The sequence below is a fragment of the Maylandia zebra genome, linkage group LG2 (assembly GCF_041146795.1).
Source record: "Maylandia zebra isolate NMK-2024a linkage group LG2, Mzebra_GT3a, whole genome shotgun sequence".
Lineage (NCBI taxonomy): Eukaryota > Metazoa > Chordata > Actinopteri > Cichliformes > Cichlidae > Maylandia > Maylandia zebra.
Window position 1 is genome coordinate 15057298 of NC_135168.1, and position 20790 is coordinate 15078087.

Sequence of the window (20790 nt, forward strand, 5' to 3'; positions counted from 1 at the left end):
AGTCGAAGGTTGGGGAAGTGCACTAGCCTGGTCATTGCCACATAACAGCTTTCTTGCATTACCAGAGAGGCCTGGCATTTCTGCCTTGGTGTGATGGTGATGCCCTCCTCTCAACCATGAAGGGATTTATACAAACATGACCTCTTTATTAGTTCATAGAAGGATAAACCCTCTCTGCTTTTATTGCTTGAGGACCAGTGTTTTACTTCGCACGTTTTCAACCTGTGTGACTCTTCAGTTATTCTTTCAGGTAGTTCAAGATTTATTAACATCTATTCTTGGGGAGTATTCAAGCTGAAAGTATAAACAGATATTTTTCTCTTCTGCACATGTATTGTTTTATTGTTATACCTGAATCTTAAACAAGTTATCCTAGTTACAAGCACCATTCCAGGCTTATTTAGTGATCTCTGATTATATTATAGCTTTGGTTTGGTGAGTGAATAGATTCCACTCTGTTCGCATATTCAACATTTCACGTAGAATGACCACACTGCTTTTCAGAGCATGTAGATACTTTAGCTTGCCTAGTTATACCCCGTGGGTTAACTGTATGTATATAGTGCTTTTCTACTCTGCTTGAACCATCACAGCACTTCATACAACATACCCCATTCACCCTTTTACAAAAACACTTTATTCTACACTCATCAAACTAGATCTATGTTGCCCATACTTTGGCACCAAAACTGGACCAGCCAGGGATTGCACCACCAAACATTATCTAGCTAAAGCTACCCCATAGATGTACTAAATTACATATAGTATCATATAGCTTAACTGAATCCTGTCAGAGTGGCCAAAAAGCAGGAAAGTTAGACTCTTTCAAACATAGAACCAAGGTTACAGTGTAGTCATAGCTTGTCTAGAAGACACCCCAGGAGGAGATGTTGCAGCCTAATACCCTGATAAGTGACTGTAAAAACAAACAGACTACTCCGCCTATTTAAATGGCAACCAAGTCAAGGCCTACATGCTGTAAACGCTAAGCCAAAGACGGTCTTGTTTCTAAACCTGGAACAGGAGCAAATACCAGCAATAAGCATTTATCCTCTGAACCCACATACCTCCTCAATACAGGTTCTGGCAATGCCCAAAGTCTGTCCCTTGCTGAGCCAACAGTGCAAGTACCACAAGTGAAGAGTTCTCCTGAACTAGAACGGTGATTCGTCTTTCTTTTTTTTTTGGCAACAAGGCAGCTTTTCTAAAGAGATGACAAATATGGTCTAATCTCCTGGATTTTGGCCCCTTTTCAGTATTATGTCTGCCTTGACGCTGAATGATCATGGCACAGGTCCTGCTCTGAGTGCAAAACAGGGGGTCAGTCCACTGCCACAATTTAGCTGACATCTTGCAGAGATGGGGGTAGCCTAGACCTTGCTGCCTGTTGATGTAGGCTGTTGTCCTTGTGCTGTCTGTCCTGATGTTGGTATGATGACCTCTCATCCCTGGTTGGATCTATTTGACAGTGAGGAGGACAGTTCAGCTCCAAGATATTTATGTAGTTAGTTTTGCAGTTCAACTGCTCTTCCCTGCTCCAAGTTGTTTAACCCTTTAAAGCCGGTCGGAGCGGGCACGCTCTGTTTTGCGTAACTACTTTTAAATCCTGGTAGCACTGCAACCACATAAGCTAGCGCAATAATCTTTTTTGCATATGAAACCGGAGGAGTTGTACTTACAGCTTATGCCTTCAGCTTGTCCTAGGTCACAGTTTCCTTCCACATATAGCTTTGCAAAAACTGCATAAAAAGCACTTGCAGCAACAAAAACATAATATTCCAGAAACACGCTTTGCTGATCCGATCAGCTGTTCGTAACGCTTCCTACGTCCATCAGGGCGAACTATCGCATGTCCGCCATGTCCTGCCCGAAACCGGAAGTGATGTCATTTTGCGGAAATGAAGTTTTTTACCATCAGGGCCTCATGAGCCTATATGGTGTTTTTAAAAGTTATGTTTGACTTTATGACTTTCTGTGTCGTTTCTCGGATGCTTAGGACTCATATTGCACTGCTGGAAATAGTTTATTTTGATGCATATGCTGTCTTTTTGCCAATTTGCACTATAATATTTATTTTCGTTTTTCTTGCAGTATATAAAAATTGGTGTATATCAAAAATAAAACTATGAAGACACTCAAACTAAATTTCCTGTGGTGGGAAACTATTTTGTGCAACTTTTTTGTATTTACAGTTTCGAGGGATAAGCCTCTTAAATTTCTCTAACTAGAAATATATGTTAAAAAAACAAAAACGATTTTCAATTTTTTTGTAGTTTATTGCACTTTTTTGCAATTTATGTAATTATTATATACTTAATGCATACATATTATTAAAATTTGGGCTATAATGGTTGTATTGATGTATATCAACTTGAAATGCTCTAAAAAATGGCTCCACAGCATGTAAAACTATGATATAAGCCCTGGCGGACTTGGTTCTATGGTAGGTCTTAAAGGGTTAAGTCTCTCCACTAGTGGGGAGCTCTGGAGACAAAAAAAAAATACCTGGCCTCATCAAACTTCTGCCTAAACTGGGAGGGAAAAGGGGACTACTTTACAACCCAGATTAGGCTTAACAATAACAATAATGAGTGGGTTAGCTAGCGGCTTTAGGCAGAACCAGTTCTATTCTTATGAGTTGGGGATGGTTAGGTATCAGTTCAACTGCCTCTTTGTCATCAGATCATATAAGCAATGATTCCATTATAGGACAAGAACAGGGTGCAACCAATCAAGCTGGCATGCTTTGAAGATGCAGTCATGCACTCTGTCAAGTATTCTCCATACATACACAGGCAGAGTTATGACCAAAACTGTGTTTTCACAAACTTCAATTTTTCTGCTGCTTCAATATTTTTAAATTACTGTGCAGAACGAGCTGAAGCATATTCATGAATTCCAAAGAGCTCCATCCATTTAAAAGTTAATATTGTGTCTTTGTGATAAAGTTAACTGCATTTTGGCCCTGATGTTAAATGATCAGCTAATAGAATTTCTGTATCACTTCATTAGCACAGCGGAAAGTGTGAGTGAATACAAAACAGCTCAAGTCACACCACCGTTTGCAATGAATTTTAAGAGCAGACTTATTAGTTTAAAAATCATTGTCTTCCTGGGCTAACAATGGTTACCTTGGAGGACACTCGTGCAGCCATCGTTGATTCTTTTTTGCCAGTAAAGTCTTTGAAACAGTTGTAGTTGTTCTTTACTATATTATAAACAAACACCATTTCTGTAAATGCCAAAACCTTTGGTCATGACTGTAGCATGCAACAGAGTGGAGACTCTCACAGAATCAACCTGGGACCTATTTAAACATGTTAAGTGACTGAAGTATTTGGATGGTATTCATATGCTGCCATGGATTTGTAACATTTCACTTCTAAAGCAATGAGAAAATAATCAAAACTGTTAAATGTCCAACAATTAAAGATTTTAAAGTATTTCTGTGGTGGGTGGAACTACATAACAGCAGCAATTGCCTTGTATTAAGTATGATGTTCACGAAGAACTGCTAAACGTGTAACATATTGGTATTGTAGCATATTCTAGTGATTTAATATCACACTGCAGTCTACTGACAAATTTCCTCAAAATAGACTTTATTATTACTATTATTATTATTATTATACTTTATTATTCCCTTTACTTTTAACACTATGTAGTACATAAAATAACACTAGTATTTAATACAGAACTGTTGTATTGGGTTATATTAGACTGCATGTATTTTGCTATTTCTCTGAATACCTTCTCTAGATGAGCACATATATTTATTCAGAAACACTTTCCTCTCAGTGGAATTCCATGTATAACAGGAGATGGGAACATTTTGAGAAAGACACAGCTCCTCTCTCTGGTTTGGTCTCTACAAGTGCAGCAGCAAACCTCCTCACTAAACAGTAAAAGCAAACACAAGAGAACAAATACATCTTCTCTCTCTGTAAACATGAAGACAAATACAAAGGCAGACAAACACAAAGTCGAACAAACTGGGTATGACAACAAACAAGTTGGCCAAATAATGTCAAAATAGGAAACAAAAGAAATAAAGGGCAGGGAACAAACAAGGGTGAGGCAGACCAGCCAGAAAATAGGATTCATTTTTTATTCTGCACAGCCACTAATGCAAATAATGTGTCTCATACAAATTCCAGACATATAAGTACGGAGAAATTGAGGAAAATAAATAAAGAAATGGCAGAATAAATTGAGAACAGGGTGAGGCACAGAAAAACTTCAAATGAAGGAAGAAGTGAGAAAAATTGGTGCAAACATATCTCGGGTCAGAATGTATTAGTATAAACATGTCCCTTTGCACCCCAAGAGCACATAATCACACTCTTGTGTCCCGTCACCAAAGTGGCGCTTTGTTTTCTCATGAGAGAAGTAATCATGGGACCTGAAATGTCTGTTTTTGAGACAATGAAAAGTATGATGAAAAATCTAGTATCCTTTCTATTCCGTTCCACAAAGTCAAATCTGGAAAGTAGCAGGTCAACTGCAGTGCTCACTAACACAGAAGATGTGATGATCTAATCACAAGACAAAAAAAGAGGTAACGCCACGATAAAATCAACAAAGTGTCACACAGCTCAAAATCAGATCAACAATCGACAGCAGTGCGGGAAAGCATTCAACTAGATTGTGGAATCTACTGCATCATGGGTTTATTTAAGGAACTGACTGAAGCCTACTTTAAAGATGCCTTTAAATATAGTATGAAGTAACACCTATAACACCTTACAGACACCTTTCCTGCACCCCTTACCAATGGTTGATGCAGAATCATTTCCATTAGAAGCACACAAATATTGTCAGATCTTGCTACAATCATACCTTTCCCTTTGGCCAGCACTGGACACAATATTGGACAACAATAATTTCCATCAGTACTTACTGAAATAGTCTCTCTCCTATGGGAATTTTATATCAGAAATAGTATATGATCCTGTATTCTTTTTTATTTCAGTGATTGCCTAAACCAGACGTTTATAGTAAAAATATGAAGAAAATCAATATCCCAAATAGACCCATCTCTTCCATTTAGATGCTCTCCATGCAGTCCTATTTGTAAAACAACTGCTCACCACCATGTTGTTTTCAAAATGCCTCTCTAGCATCCATCAATAAACCATCCGTTGTGACATGCTGTGCAATGTTATTAACTATCTTCATGGTAATCTTTCAAAGACATCATTGATGGGCTCCTCTGTATTTCTTTACAGACTGGGCTGTGAGATACATCCTACAGCATCTAAGAGAATGGTCTCCCACCTCACACTAAATCTCTTCCTTGTGGCTGAGATAAGAGTGGAACTGAGTTATTGAGCAGACAGTTAAAGATATAAGCTCTCGCTAAAGGGGAGCTCAAAGAGTCACAATGAGAACTGAGTGAGTATTTATTTATTTCTTATCATGGTTTTAAAAAAATAATTATTAAATTAATAATTAATTAATTTTAAAAACATGATACTCATTTGTCCACTGGCCTGAGCAACCATCTTGAATAGGCGCCATATTTGTGTGGGTTATGACCAGGTACTCCAGCTTCGTCACATAGTGCAAACACATGCAATTAATAGGGTTAGGTTAAATTGTGATTCTAAATTGCACATACGTTTGAATGTGAGTGAGAATGGTTGTCTGTCTTTCTGTGTTACCCTGTGTCAGACTGGCAACCTGTCCAGGGTGTAAGCCCAACTCTCGCCCTATGGTAGCTGGGATAGGTTCCAGCCCCCATCCCCGTAACTCTAATAAGGATAAGTGGAAGCGAATCAACGGATGACATAGTAGGAGATACAAGCACTCTTTGCACCACAGCTCGGTGAGAGATTAAATTGCAGTTATTGTGAAGATTATGTTAAATAGTGAATCACAGCATAAGCATCAATTTATTTACTTGGAAAAGGAGAAACCTAATCACAATTTCATGCTCAAATATTAGAGGCACACAAAGAGTTCATATTATGTGGTCTTCCAGCACAGGTGCCTTGGCTGAATACACTGTTAGGATGGGACCAGCCTGAAAAATCATAACAACATTTGGCAAATAAAATGCATTTGCAGTTTAAAGCCACAAAAAAATTCACTGATGTTCTTTCTGAACATTGTGATACTGAGGAAGATAGTTAAATGGCCTGTAACATGCAAAAAGCAGCTGAAACATTTTTCCTACCTCAGATCCAAAGTCTGAAGTGAGTGGTAAAACCTAGGTTGATGACCTAATATATGTGATGAAATACTGTCTAATACTACAGTTACTGTAATGTACTTTTGATCTTGAACAATCTGAATGAACAGTGATACTTGTGTCAGTGCCACTCTCAACAAAACTGACAATGGCATAAAAAAAAAATATTTCTTAGTCAGTTGTTCTGGAATCTAATACAACACAGCCAAAGTTTCCAATATAAATTTTATAAATAATAATGTGCCAAGCTACTGCTGTAATTACTTTTAATCTCCAGCTGCAATGCCAAACCTATTGGCACCTATTGCATAGAATGCCAATAGTGGAGAATAATTAATCATTTAGAAGCATGAATGAAAAAAGAAACAAGGTAACAGGAGCCTAAATTTGTGGACCATCTGGTATTCTGAAATTCATGAAAACAACCCCAGCAAAACACAGATATAGAAAAACCACATATGAATCACACATTATGCACAAAAAAAGCCATGACAGATGTGAAAATGAACAGGACAGAAGAGGGTGATGCTGGAACTGGTAGTAAGGGTTTGCCTTGCATTATTATAGTCAAATCAATATGGGAACTCAATTCCATCATCTTCTGGATCTATGAACATGTGTAAAGAGGGAATTTCTACACACAAAATCTCTTTATAACAAGTCTCGGAGAATGACAGAGGTTATCCACTGAAATTCTAATGTTACAAGGAAGAAATTAAATATTGCAACATTTCTACAACCACTGATCCTGATATTTATGGACAAGTTAAACTCAGGACTACATGCAACAAATATTAACTTTTAAAACTGACAAATTAAAATTTGAAAGGGTCTCTTTTTTTCAAAAATCAATTCAAATACATATACTTGCTTGACTAAAATTAATAGATAATTTTGTGCATGGATGTAATGATAATGCTGCAATTAACACAACAATAACAAAGCACTTATGTTCTTTAGAACTCCTTTCTTCACACATACAAAAACAAAAAGAGCAAGTTTGCACAAAATTAGCTGATGATTAAGACATCAAATTTTTGACATCTAAATAGTGTTTACTGTCAGTGTGATTTTTTTTTACATGACAGAAAGGGCTTATGACATCTATAAACTTTCCACAGAAAATAATAAAAAGTGAAAATGAGGTAAATTACCCAGGTGTTTTCTTGTAGAAATCCTGGAAAAGAAAAGTGTTCATGCATTTTCAGTAATCCACATCACAGAGTGAATTGTATTTACTCACAAGAACAAGCCATAACAGAATAGCAGAACAAGGTGTTCTCTCAAATTTATTCCTGAGTGTTGGAGAAAATGTGAAATGTATTTATGTTTGAAACTTCATACTTTTCCCCCCATAGGACATGTATTGTCAGGGTTTGAAAAACCTCAAAATTTGTCTCTTGAACTTTTCTCCCAGAGAAATTTTTCATGTAATGCATGCAGTCCCCAGTCTTTCACAGTGTACACAGCATGATTCAGCAGACTCAAGGTAAGGCTCTGACTGTGAGAAAAATGATAATGGTGTTGATTTACAGACAAGGGAAGGAAAAACATGCAGCGCTGTAGTGAAAGAAAAATTACTTGACATGAAGACCTTGTGCTGTCATTCAAACTCTGCTATTGGACAGTTTGTATAACCAGGGGTTAAAGCGGGATTTGGAAGATAGTGGGGAAATCTTAAGATCGGGTGTAGATGTGCAATGTAGGGAAAAGAATGAATTAGAGGAAAGTCACATGGTAACTTGTTTTGTGAGCTCCAGTAGATTTTTCTACAGGTCAGATTATCACAAGCTGTGATGAGCTGACCTGTGCTGCTGCTCTTTGAAGATTTAGCCAACTGAATCCAACAAGATGTAAGTAGATCTTTAATGAACTATCATGACTGATCCCCCCCCCAGACACTATAAAAGTTAGACTTGATGAGTGAATCTAATCACCAGCCGGGCCTAAAATATAAATTTATGTCTACTGTCCTTGATAACTCAAGACGTCTCACAAAAACATAATTCAGCAAAACATCATATATTGGTCCAATATATGAGCTAAAAACTTTCATAGGACATTTCCAATTTATAGAACTTCACTTGCTGAACAGCCCTTACATTTGAAATAATCTCTCATCCTCTGCTCCTGCCCTGCCTTCATTATATCTTACAGTATTGATCAGTGTTCCTCGACGGTTTTGTCTCTTCCTGGGAACTGTACTACCTAGCTGACACATTCTGTATGTCTGGTCATATCTGGAGACTTTTTACCACCTAAAAAAAGTGTTACTCCATTTACACGTGTTCCTTTTCCATAGCACTACCTAGATGCTGACTGCAATGTTATTTACATCAGTAGTGATGCTAAAAAGGAAAAAAAAGGAATGTGTTGAAGGTGTAAGCAGGCAATGGGATGGCATTATTTTCTTATTACTAAGCAAGTATCTCTGTGCCATCTCTGGAAGGAATGTCAGGCTGCAGTACATGAAAAATTCACTTATTTAATGGTAGTCTGCCGATCAGCTTTAGCTGTTCATAAATACACTGTTTGAAAGTAATGTTTTATATACTTATCATTTTAAGTGTATAAATACTGATATTTCACATACATACAAAAACTCAAAACCCTTAAACCACACAATACTGGAACACAAACATAGGTTCATTAAGTATTCGGTTTAACTGCTTGTTGTGTGTTCTTTCACTGAATTGTCCAATCAAGGAACTGTAGAGGTATAATTTGTAACAAAAAAGCAGTCACATGTACACAGATAGTTCCAGATGTGCTGTCACACTGAGGCTATAAAAAGATTTTTGATTCATGATGTCAACCCAATGGTAGTCGGAGTTGCACTAATGAAATATGAAAGCAGTGGTTTATGCTGAATCTGCCACTGTTGGGATGCTTCTTCTTTTCCATCTTTACCCTTTTTGTTTGTGTGTTTGCTTATTTATTTTTGTGATCATTTATTTGTATGGTTCACAATAAATGCTCCTTCTGTACGAACTGAGTGTACTTATGCAAAATATTAAACATCCTATCAAAAGACAATGCTTTTCATTCTAGTATGTTTTTTTTTAATTATAGCCTAAAGACATCCAATTGAAATGTAAGCTAGACTCAAAAACAGGTTTTAATAAGATACCTTGCAGACAGAGCTCCTAATAATTAACGAAATCTACAGATCATTAAAGTACTGATCAGTTTTATTTAAATGGAACACTTCTGCTACTACTGAAATATATCTCGAGGCAACTGGTTGGCCGCCAACCAGGAATTTATAGGCTCTGGAACAGCTTACTTTAGGTGATTATCACACAGTTAAACAAAAAGTTTGCTCATTGACTCTATGATCACTGGGTAATAGGGATTAATGGGTAACTGAGAAGCCTCAGATTAGTTCATTTGCTACTTTTTGAATGAAAAAGAAAGTACAAAGGTCTCTGTCCAGCAGATAGACTGTGAATGAACTCTCTCTGTGACTGTGTTTAGATCTCAGGGGAACTGTCCAAGGTCCTGAACAGAAAACAATACAGAGCAGAGCTGTCCACAGTGCTGACTGTGTTTCACTGCTTTTGCTTTGTAACATTAGTCAGAACAGACAACTCCACTGACACATCACCGTTTGAGATAGTCCTCACCCTCCTTTGTTTGTCTGCCACATCCCACTCACCATACCAGTCAAACTGTGTTTTGACAAGGGTGTATAGAGAATGTTTTGCAAAATCCATCACTCTAGCACCCCCCCCCCCCCCCCCCCCCTTAATCAAACCAATTCATGAAATTCTATTAAATGTCAGAGAAAATCTGTACCATTACAATGGCATTCTGATAATGTGTCATTATGATGTCATGTCATGTACTAAGGTAGCAGTGACTGCAGAAGCTGTACAGAGTTATCCAGTTAACCGAAGCAGTTCCTTGTCCAGATGTATAGCCCTATAAACATGAACAAAACATTCATCCAATTTCCACAACTAAAAATCAAACTGTAAATATGTTCCAGGTTCTTTACAAATTCGTATTTCTAAAGCTACGGCACCTTCTATGGACATGCTCACTGACTGTAAACTTAGCATGAGGTTAAAGAGTTACAGTGGAATGTCTCCACAATGTTGTGATTTGAAAACTCCTCTGTTACACATTTACACTACAGTATATGTGTTTAAGAGTGGCTCTGCATACATGGACACATCGTCTTTTGAACAGTTTTACCACAGACACAAGATGCTGAAGAGATAGAAATTATTAATATATTATCAATATAACTATATATATTACTGCTACTACAGTGATGTAGTAGTAGTTACAGCAGTGATAGCTGTACATGGTATAACAGTAACTGAATGATAAAAATATCTGTATTTACAAATGACATACTAACAATTAGTAATGATATATAAATGATGAATTAAGCACTTGCTAACACCTTACTAGTGCCTAATAATGTGACATTATTATAAAGTGCTACCATGTATGTCTACTATGTTTAAAACCATACCCTATGGAATCTACATGTCCTTAGTGTTTATGTAAAATTAAACAGGCTGATTTTCCTCGTATTCTTTTGTTGGGAAATCATGTTGGGTTACAAATGTTAGATTGATCCTAGATGACTTCATTCTTCATTAGGTATGGTTTGCTCATGCAATAAATAAATTATTACTCATGCAAAGCAAAGAAAAAAAAGATTCACATCCACGCATTCATAAACACAGATAATATAGAAACTATTATGATGTGTTTAAGTCTTTTAAGTTGGCATTTTGTGTGTCAAATTAAGTGTTCTTGTTTATTCTAAAGGCAGTACTAAAAAGGCAAAAAGAAAGTTTTGAAATATATTGAAATGTATTCTAATGCCAATGTATTGCACTGATGTACAAGCTCAGCTATCTAGCACATGTAGTACACACTATAGAGTAATACTGCTTTATGGAGAAAAAAAACCCCTGATGCATTTCATTTTACACCACCTTCCTTTTCTATTCCTGTTATGATAATTTTCCGGGTGCTCTAGTTTGTCAAAGGTAGACTGAATGGCAACTAGTCTCTACAATGATGAGAGCAGTAGCTCTCTGCAACCTCACGGTAATAATTTTTACAGCCTTTGCTTAATTAAAATGTCACATCCACTGTAGCAATATACAACAGAGTTCTGTGCAAATTAAAAAAAAAAATAGGCTGGCAGATGTGGCCTTAATGGCTTAATCATGCCTTTAAGTTCATTCTAGTAAAGTGTAGCCACAGATGAATATTGTTTTATCTCTCATATCCATGAGTAATGCCTAAAAACTATTTCATGTGTAAATTTAGAGACAGCTGCACTAGGAATGTTAAAACATCAAAATCTGACAAGTCAGAGAATCGAGCATTTCTGTGTGGTAGCCAGTGGGTAAACATACTCATTAATCCCAGGAAAAATTACAAGCCAATCCATTGAACTCACTTCACAGCTGCAACCACACAGTATGACAATTTCACTTAAATACTTAACTGAAATTGGATGTAACATTTAGTGTTACATTTAAACCTGTGGTAAATTTATATGATCTATATTATTCTATATTACTGTCTGAGTGTATATTACGTTTAAATCTCTACCCTACATAATTTTAGCAGGATTACCAAGATTGACAAACACATTATTTTCTTAAGATGTATACAAATGTATATGTGGATGTTTCCTGCGCTTTGTCCTACTAGAATTTACTGAGGATATTGTACTAGAAGGAATTGCAAAGAAAGGATTCTAAATATGTTATGCTCAAGTTTAATACTAAATCCAATGTGGACTCTTAACTGGTGTATAAATTTATATTGTATATATTTGGAGAGGCACATGAACACTTGTACAATTGTAATATTGTAAACCAAATATATATTTACATATGCAAGTAATAAATGAAAAATATCCAAAAAAGAAAAAAAGGGCTAATAACCAGTTTATTTTTTTACACTAATATGTAAGTAGCAGATATTGTAGGAAGAAAATACAGCACTTTAATCTCTTACCTGATGTAAGCCTTTCCCTTGACTTATCTCTCAAACATATAGATCTGAATAGGTGATCTCAACAATTGTTTCCAAAAGCAAACAGCTTCTTCAGTGTTCAGAACTGTAAACACACCGTTCTTTATTGCCTTAGTTCCCGAACTCTGCATGAGATTTTCATGTAGTATTCTAGATTGTTCTGCCTAAAGTATGTTTATCTTACCTCTTTGCCACTACCATCTTTTTTCTGCCTGAAAGTCTAATACTGAGAATGAATGCAGAAAGACTAAATTAAGGGACCCAATTTGAAGCAGAACCACTTCACTGATAAGCTGTACCAGTGATCTGTGAGAGCACTCAGGGTCTGCTACATTATGACAATACAGAGGAATAAAGCAGATGAAAGAGAATAGTCTGGCAAGAGCAGAAATCAGATGGGCAGAAGGAGGAAAAAACAATCTAAAGTCTAATTGTGTTATGCCTCACGGCTGCAAGGGAGTACGGAGGGACATATTTTCTTTCCTCACGTCGTTCAGCACAGTCCTTCCCCTTCACATTAATTTCCAACCAGTTCCATTTTTTTTCTTAGTGCATCTATTGAAAAAGTGACATCAAAGACAAATGGTAACCCCCCCTCCCCCCCCCCAAAAAAAAATAAAATAAAAAATACACTGGATCTGACCAGAATCATACAGCACTTGCATTTGAGGCTATGCAGACTGCTAGATGTGGTGGATACCCACAGAGTCATTCCCTGCAGAAGCAGTATTATTAATATGTCATATTTTATATCTTGACCATATACTATATATACCATATACTTATTGAGGTAAGTCTTGTGTTGAAAGTACACAGGCATTTCCATAAACTGGACTATCTCATCATTTTGGATTCAAATCTAGAATCCTGTTTGGCTTAAATCTTAAATTAAGTTAAATAACCAATACCAGTACAAAATGCTTGTAAAGGAAACTGAAATTTTCCAATCAATTCCACTAATGCAAATGCAATTCTTTAAATTATGTAAAACTACTTAGCAATGATGATTTCCTTTCCTTTTAACGTCTTATGTAATGGCAGTGGGTTACCATGACTGCAAACACATTTGGTGAGGCAAATTAAAACTATTATGTCCACTATTCTATATTTATAAATAAAAAATGGAATCTCAGGGAGAAGCAATCCCTCGCATTTTAAGGACCGTTAAATAATGGTGGTGCAGAGTCAGATCAATCTCACATAGATCAGTGCTGATCGTCATCAATTTGTTGTTCAAATGTAACTAAAACCACACATGCACCGTGAAAGCTGCTGAAAATTGATTTTAAGTGTAAGCTGGGGATAGCAAACATGTTAATTATCTGTGATATATTATAAAATATTATATTACATATTATATTATAAAATAAAAATGTTTTTTTTATATCAAAATTCACAATTACAGAAAGACATGGATTTATAGTGACATACCTTGTTAGCTTCCCAATATCAAATGTCCATAAGCTGTTGTAGAAGCACAGAAACCCAGTGGAAAACGTGTAGTGTGACTCTATGCACGGGTCACTTACTCCAGGGTCTGAAATAAAACAAAAGAAACACAAATCAGAGCAGACATGGTGAAAGAGCTCACGACTTCAACGAGTCAGCATCCACAAATGCCCAGCGATCCAGGATAAACACACTTGAAGAAACGTCACTCCAAGGAGGTACATTAGCTACCACACCCGCATGGTAGCCAAGAAAAGACTAGTATGACATACGCACAATATCTTTCTCCTTGCCTGGTCAACTTGATCTTTTTTCTTCCTAAACAGCTGCCAAAGAATGCCTCATTACGCCATCATTTCAGCTGGAGAAGACAAGTGAGTAGCATTTGCAGAGCGCATGCAATTCAGTTTTGCAGCCTCAGATAGTGAATGTGCCTTACTTGACTGTACAATGTTAAAATGCACATCAGCAACAGTTTTAAGATAACTCCACACTAGAAGAGCTGACTTTTTGTCACTCTATTTCACAGAAAGGCAGGGAGCCAAATATTTACTATTTTCTGTACTGTCTATTTAATCTGCAGTTGTCATTGCTTCATTGGTCATGAATGGCTGAAAGCAGCAAGCTTAGTTAATGATAATACTCCAAAATTAGTCATGTTTTTTAATGGCCAATATAATATGTAAAACTATAGTTGACAAACATGTTGCTAGGCAACCCAGAGTTGCAGTAGTGGTTTTAGCTTAATTTCTATGGGGTCAAAATGACCTCCTCAGTGGTTCTAGGTAGAAATGGTTAATGTTTTGATCTCATACCATGAAATTAAATATTTGATGAATAATACCCTTTTAGGAAAATTGAGGAAATATGATTTTATGGCATTTTGATCTAACAGAGCCACAGAAATTCTAAAATGCCAACATGGTCAAAATTACCCCCTTGGCAGTTCCAGTGCTAAAGACTGAACTAGTATAACGAAGGGGAAATATCTTGCTGACAATCACTCTTTTTTCTTTATTAAATGGAAGAAATGTACAATATGAAGCGGTTAAGAAGTGAAAACAATATATCTAACCATGTTCATTAATGCATCCACTGGATAATAACAGATTATGAAACAGTGAAAGATAAAACATTTAGGGCTCAATGACCTTGATGCTAGGTGGAAATCACATACCATTCGAGTTCAGCAGCACTTGCTTAGTGATTCCACTTGCTAAGCCACATTTGAGATATCTAAATAGGCCATATCTATTATGACGAAGTTTTTAGGTTAATATTACCTCTAACATAGTTCCCTTGGCTGCTGACACTTAAGGAGTGCTCACCTCTTCCACTGACATACCAGCGCTGCTATTTTCATCCCACCCACTGAACAGCCTAATCCACTGTTGAAGGATTTGTGTGCTGTGGTACAAAGCAATTGTGCTGTGGCGAAATGTGTGTGGCTTAATTGGAGCAAAGACTTAATGAGGGCCCTTCGAGGATTATGATCTCTGGTTTAGAAATGGCCCAGGTAGCAAAAGACACGGTCAAAAGGATCAGCTCACAGCTTTCAAAGTGGAGTGACTGTACTGAACCGAAACTGTGCCAGCAGAAGTGAAAGTTGTTTTTATGTTTTGTTTTGTTTTTTAAATTGTTGTTGTAATTGTTTTTTTTCTCCCCATTTGTTTGTTTGATGTATTTGTGGGGAAGTTCTTGGAGAGAAGTGAACTAATGGGAAATTATCCATGGAAAATATGACTGGAGGAAAGTAATGGAGTGTTTTCTATTCGACTTTGGTGCAATATTAATAATTTGAACTTAAACAGCTCTAAATAAATATCTTTTTAAGTTCCTCGTTTATTATTTATCATATTAGTCTAATGGCATGTAACATGGGGATAAATACTTTTTTCTACAGGTTTAATTATTTTATTATCTAAAATTGTTCTAATTCGAGAAACATACACTTTTGGCTGATTTGGATATGCTGCCACTATAGTATACAGACAAAGCAGATCCTTCACTAGCTCTACAAGCAGTTTATTTCTTCAAGGAACCCATCTCCACCTGACAGCCAAAGATCAGATATGACTGACCAAGATAAACGTTAGGCTCTAAAGTCAGATCAATTCAATCTAGCAACTGTCCTCGCCAGGAACAAAAGGCCACACTGTCAACAAGGCTCAACTCACCTCAGTCTTTTTGTCCTTGTTACGTAAATAATAGAGCCAATGAATAGCTTGCTTTTCAAAGATGATAAACTATCTTTCCCAAACCATAAATTGATGGCTATTTAATTTATATGCTTTTTGCTGCTGCATGATGTCTTTTCCTTCCAGTGAAGCCCCACAGCTACAAGTGGAACGAAATCAAACGTTCAATCACTTGCTTGTTTCCTTAAACCTACCCAGTTTATCATTGCTCCCCTGCTGAATTTATCACCTTGGTTCACTTGTTCATCTGGCATGAGTTATTTCAAATTTCTATTTTGTAGATTTCAAAGTCTGAAGTCAGCCAGATTCGAGAGCAGTCATCATCAGTTACGCTGTTAATCAGCTCAAGCCGCATTTTTTTCTTAATGTAAGCAGCCACAAAGGACAAGTCCAAGATTGCACATTGAACTGAGCTGATGACATAAATGTGCCAAATGAGGCTTTTAGGTATAGTACTATTGTGCAAATCTCAATTACATTGCACACACAACAAGAACACTAGTGACAAAGATTTCTGGTCTTCTCTCCACATTGTGTCCAAATGTACATTTGATGGTTAAACATATGTACTGGCATTGACTATAATCATATCAAATTTTCCTATTATTATTTTTTTCATAATACGCACAGTAGCTACAGCTCACTCACTTTTGTGATACTATGTTTCCTACATACAACTTCAAAAATCAAGGCAAATGTTGTAACTCTTTGATATTATTAACGCAAACGAAAACAAGTTTCCTTTTACAGAATGTATGATTAATTTAATACTTGAAACTGTCTTTTTATAGTGTTACTTTTGAGGACTATTAAAGAGCTGATTATAGTGAAAACTCCTTAGAGGTTTAATACAAACTCTGCATCTAGTTTGTGTTTTGTTTGCTTTACTGCATCATAAATGATGTACATTACCTCAAAAATCCAGAGAGTACCTTTTCTAATAACTAATGCAATGTAAATTACAAATACATTAGTTGAAGTTAACATACAGCACAGATCACTTAATTTTAGACACTAAATTAAAGTATGGCTGCTTAAAAACATGTCATGAGCATTTCTTCATTGATTAATCAACTTCAAGCAAAGAGCAGTAAACATAAAAAAAAATCAATCAAATCAATATCTAGTGTGTCCACGTTTTACCTTGCATAGGTTTTTCAGTTATTCCAAGTGACGTTGAGAGCATGCTGAGACTGGACTGAAGAATAATCAGTGAAAAATAATTTACATTAAATGCATTTTAAAAGGAATGCATTTGCATTGCCAATAATAGATGATACTGTTAGTTAGTGTTTATAATAAAAAGCCAATGGAAATTATAACAGTTGACGTTTTGCAACTTAATTGGACATTGCAGAGCGGCTATATGTTCATATTGCCACTTTATAAAAGGTGGTAACCTCTGGTCTCATTTTTATCCGTGTGCACAAGTGTACATAAAAAAGGAATCAAAAGGAAAGGTTTGTAAGGAAAGCATCAGTATTTTAAAACCTAAACAGACAGAGATAAGATGAAGGAAATTCACCAGCTTTAAAAAAAAATGTATTTAAAGAAGGGAGGAAAATATCCTGCTAAAAAAATGTGTATGTGTCCCTTTGGCCCCATGCTGAGAGATCAGTGTCCACCCCAGTGTAATGCTGCCAGCGTCTTCCCAAAACAAATGTTTATTGCATGACTGCTTGCAGTACACAGTGCCTGACTCAGACTCCTACAGTTTCTCAACCTTGGGACGTTTTTTATGAGGTCACTTCTGAACAATTTGCAGTGAGACAACCAAAGATAGCGTGAACCTACTCTCTTGTATAGTCATTCTTTTTCATCTCATGATTCAATAGCTTGCAGAACCAGTAGCATTCACTTGAGGTAATAATTTTTGTATGCCTTTATCAGTCTTTTGCAACATAGTGAAATAATTTTGGCCCACTCTCCTTTACAACTTTACTTCAGTAAAGTAAAGACCCTATAATATTACAAAGTGAATATTAAAAAGTATTAAAAAGACAACCCTATAGCAAAGCACCAGTCAACAGTGGGAAGGGAAAAAGATCCCTTTAAACAGGAAGTATGTAGGGACTGGTTGTACACCAATTTTCTTTTGTCCCCCAACAGCAAAAGACATGACGGGACCTCTCAGGAGGCCTTGCTGGCACCAAGCGGCAATTGAGGAAACAGAGCTCTTCGGCATGCCAGGCAGGATGCCAGCAGCAGTGAAGATGGAGGCTTTCAGGCGCCTTGGTTGGTAATGGAAGAGGCGATGGGACTCCTCTGGAGGCTTTGGAGGAGGCCAGCAATGAAGAAGATGGAAGCCCTCTAGAAGACAGAGTGACAAGGCAGGGTGGGATACCAGCAGCTGAGGTGGAGCTCATCTGATCGAGCAGGAGGCCAGTGATAACGAAGCAAGTGGGATCCCTGTGGTGGTTGTAACAGCATCGAAGGGGACCCTCTAGAAGCCAACAACTGCACTGAAAGAGAATCTCTGGAGTCCAGCGGTGAAGGTGATGGAATACCATGGGAGGCTTATCTGAGAACTGACAACAGCAACAAGAACCCTTCAATGACTTGGCAGGAATCTGGCAATAATTGAGCAGGCAGCATCCTTCAGGAGGCTTGGTCTTCTTGGCATGTGGAGACAAACTTGAGCTCTTGGGCTCAGGCGACACAGGACCCACTAGCCTGGGCTCAGCCCACTGGCTTGACCTCAGCTCACAAGGGACTCATTGGATTAAGCTCAGGCAACACAGGACGCACTGACTCAGGGTCATGCTACTGGGGCCGCATGACAGGGTATGTCATGCGGCCCCAGGCTAGGGCTGCTAAGTAGGACATGCAGATGATGCACAATGCACACAATGTGAAGGAGCTGGGGTTGAGCAAGGCACACGCCGTCCAAGGGCTGTACAAGGGAGCAACATAGTCAGGAGCCTTGCTTCCTTCTGGAAGCTGGATCCACTCCTCCTTCCTATAACCCCACCAACGATAAGGCTGGGCCTGATGAAGAGCTGACAAGGCTACAGAGCAGCATTGCCTCTGACAGGCCAGCATCAAAGTTTGAAGACCCAGTCTAAAGTCCTTTGGCTGGTGAATCTTTCTCTGCTGCTGAGCTCCACGTTTCATGCCATTTTGTGGTTTTGTGATTGGAAAGCTGGTGAGAAGATGGTGTGCTGCTGCATCCACCACAAGAAGCTGGTTTGCAGCTGCAGTAAATGCAAAGAATTGTGAAAAAGAAAGAGCCAGTTCACAGGCATGCAGGCTTGAAATCTCAGGCAACTGAAGCAATCGGGCTTCAGGGATTTTCCTAAATTATGGCATTCAACACGGTCTGTGGTTTAGTTGTCATTCTCTTAGGGGATGGCTGTGAGGCAGGCAGGGTGTAGACCCAAATGCAGGACTATAGAAACTCAACTCAAACATTGAGCTTTAATGTGGATTAGACTTTAGACTTTACAACTTTACTCTTGTTTTTGAATTGAAAATAACTAATAGACAATATCTAAAAAACAAAACTAAAGCACTGAACCCTAGGACCATGACAGTGCCATGCATGTTATATTTAATCGGTTAATAAAAAAAAGATTAATCATATTTAAAATTGAAGTAGGAATGTGGTCTAAAAGGTAAATTCATGGAATAAAGAATCAATTTTTTGGTTCATGCATTTACATGTGTCACATATAATAAATTAAAGTATTATATTTGCATTGTGTCCCACTGCGTGTGATTACACACAGTGGGACACAATTTCTAAATCTCTGAATTGCTTTTGTTTAATTACTTGCAGACATGTAATGACTGGGAGGTGATTTAAAACTGTTGGCCAGAAGTCCTCACATCCTGTCACACTAAGCCAGAGATGACACGAGACTCAGTGAGCCCTGATGTGATAGCACATGCCACCAAATCCACAGCTAATTGGACACTTCCTTCACAACAGCCCTTTGGTAAACAGCAGAAAGCAAATAACAAGCCTAAGACAAGGTTCCAGAATGAACAAGAGGAAATAACTCAGATAACAAAACCAAAAGCAGATGTGCTGTCCTCCGCATTATATTGTGTTTAGAACAGCAGCTTGTCTTTGACTGTATAATCCTTACCATTCTGCTTAACTATTAGCTTTCCCGTGCTCAACAGCTTGTATCTTAGCCCAGTTTGTCTGGTTTGGAAATGTTAAGCAGAACCATGCCGGTTGCATTCTTTATTCCAAATGGACATTTGTGTGTAGAAAATGGTCAGCAGCCAGGTACTGAGGAGGGATCGCACATGATCAAAAAGGATTTCATGGAAGCAGATTGAGCAAAAAAAAAAAGACTTATGGAAATATCACAGTGCATTGTGCTGGATGCCTCAATGCTCATGAGCCACTTCACATGAGGTTTTTTTCAATGCTGGAAGATTTGGAAGGATTTAGCAATGCATCCAGAAGTTCAGCAGAAATAGTTTGTGCTGAATTGCCGAGGGCTGAAATCCAGGTGAGTAGTTGGCTTACAATTCAAGTGCCTCAAATGGTGGTAAATGAAGTGATTATTTGTTTATATATTTTAATTGTTTCTCTGCCATAATATTGGATAACACTCCATTCACTACAAAGTGTAGTGAAGTGGAGTTCATGTATCCGATTACAGATCAAAATCAGCTTTCAGTAGTATGTAGTACAACAAAAGTATTGTGAATTTAAAACTAACAATTCAATTTGAATCAATTTTATTTATACAGCACGAAATCACAACAACAGTTGCCTCAACGTGCTTTATTGTTGTCAGACCCTACAATAATAGATAGAGAGAAAAACCCAACAATCATATGACCCCCTATGAGCAAGCAGTTTGACAACAGTGGGAAGGAAAAACTCCCTTTTAACAGGAAGAAACCTCCGGCAGAGCCAGACTCAGGGAGGGGCGGGCCCATCTGCCGTGACTGGTTGGGGTGAGAGAAGGAAGA

At 37.5% G+C, this 20790-nt stretch overlaps 1 protein-coding gene across 2 annotated transcripts in view; it reads right to left on the reverse strand.

Moving 5' to 3' along the window:
* The window catches only part of lingo2 (leucine rich repeat and Ig domain containing 2), a 210956-nt gene that overhangs the window by 130312 nt on the left and 59854 nt on the right, over nt 1-20790 (reverse strand). For both annotated transcript variants that reach the window (XM_076889374.1, XM_076889373.1), the window contains exon 3: nt 13640-13745. The gene's annotated coding sequence lies outside the window, so the exon portion shown is untranslated. The remainder of the gene's footprint in view (nt 1-13639; nt 13746-20790) is intronic.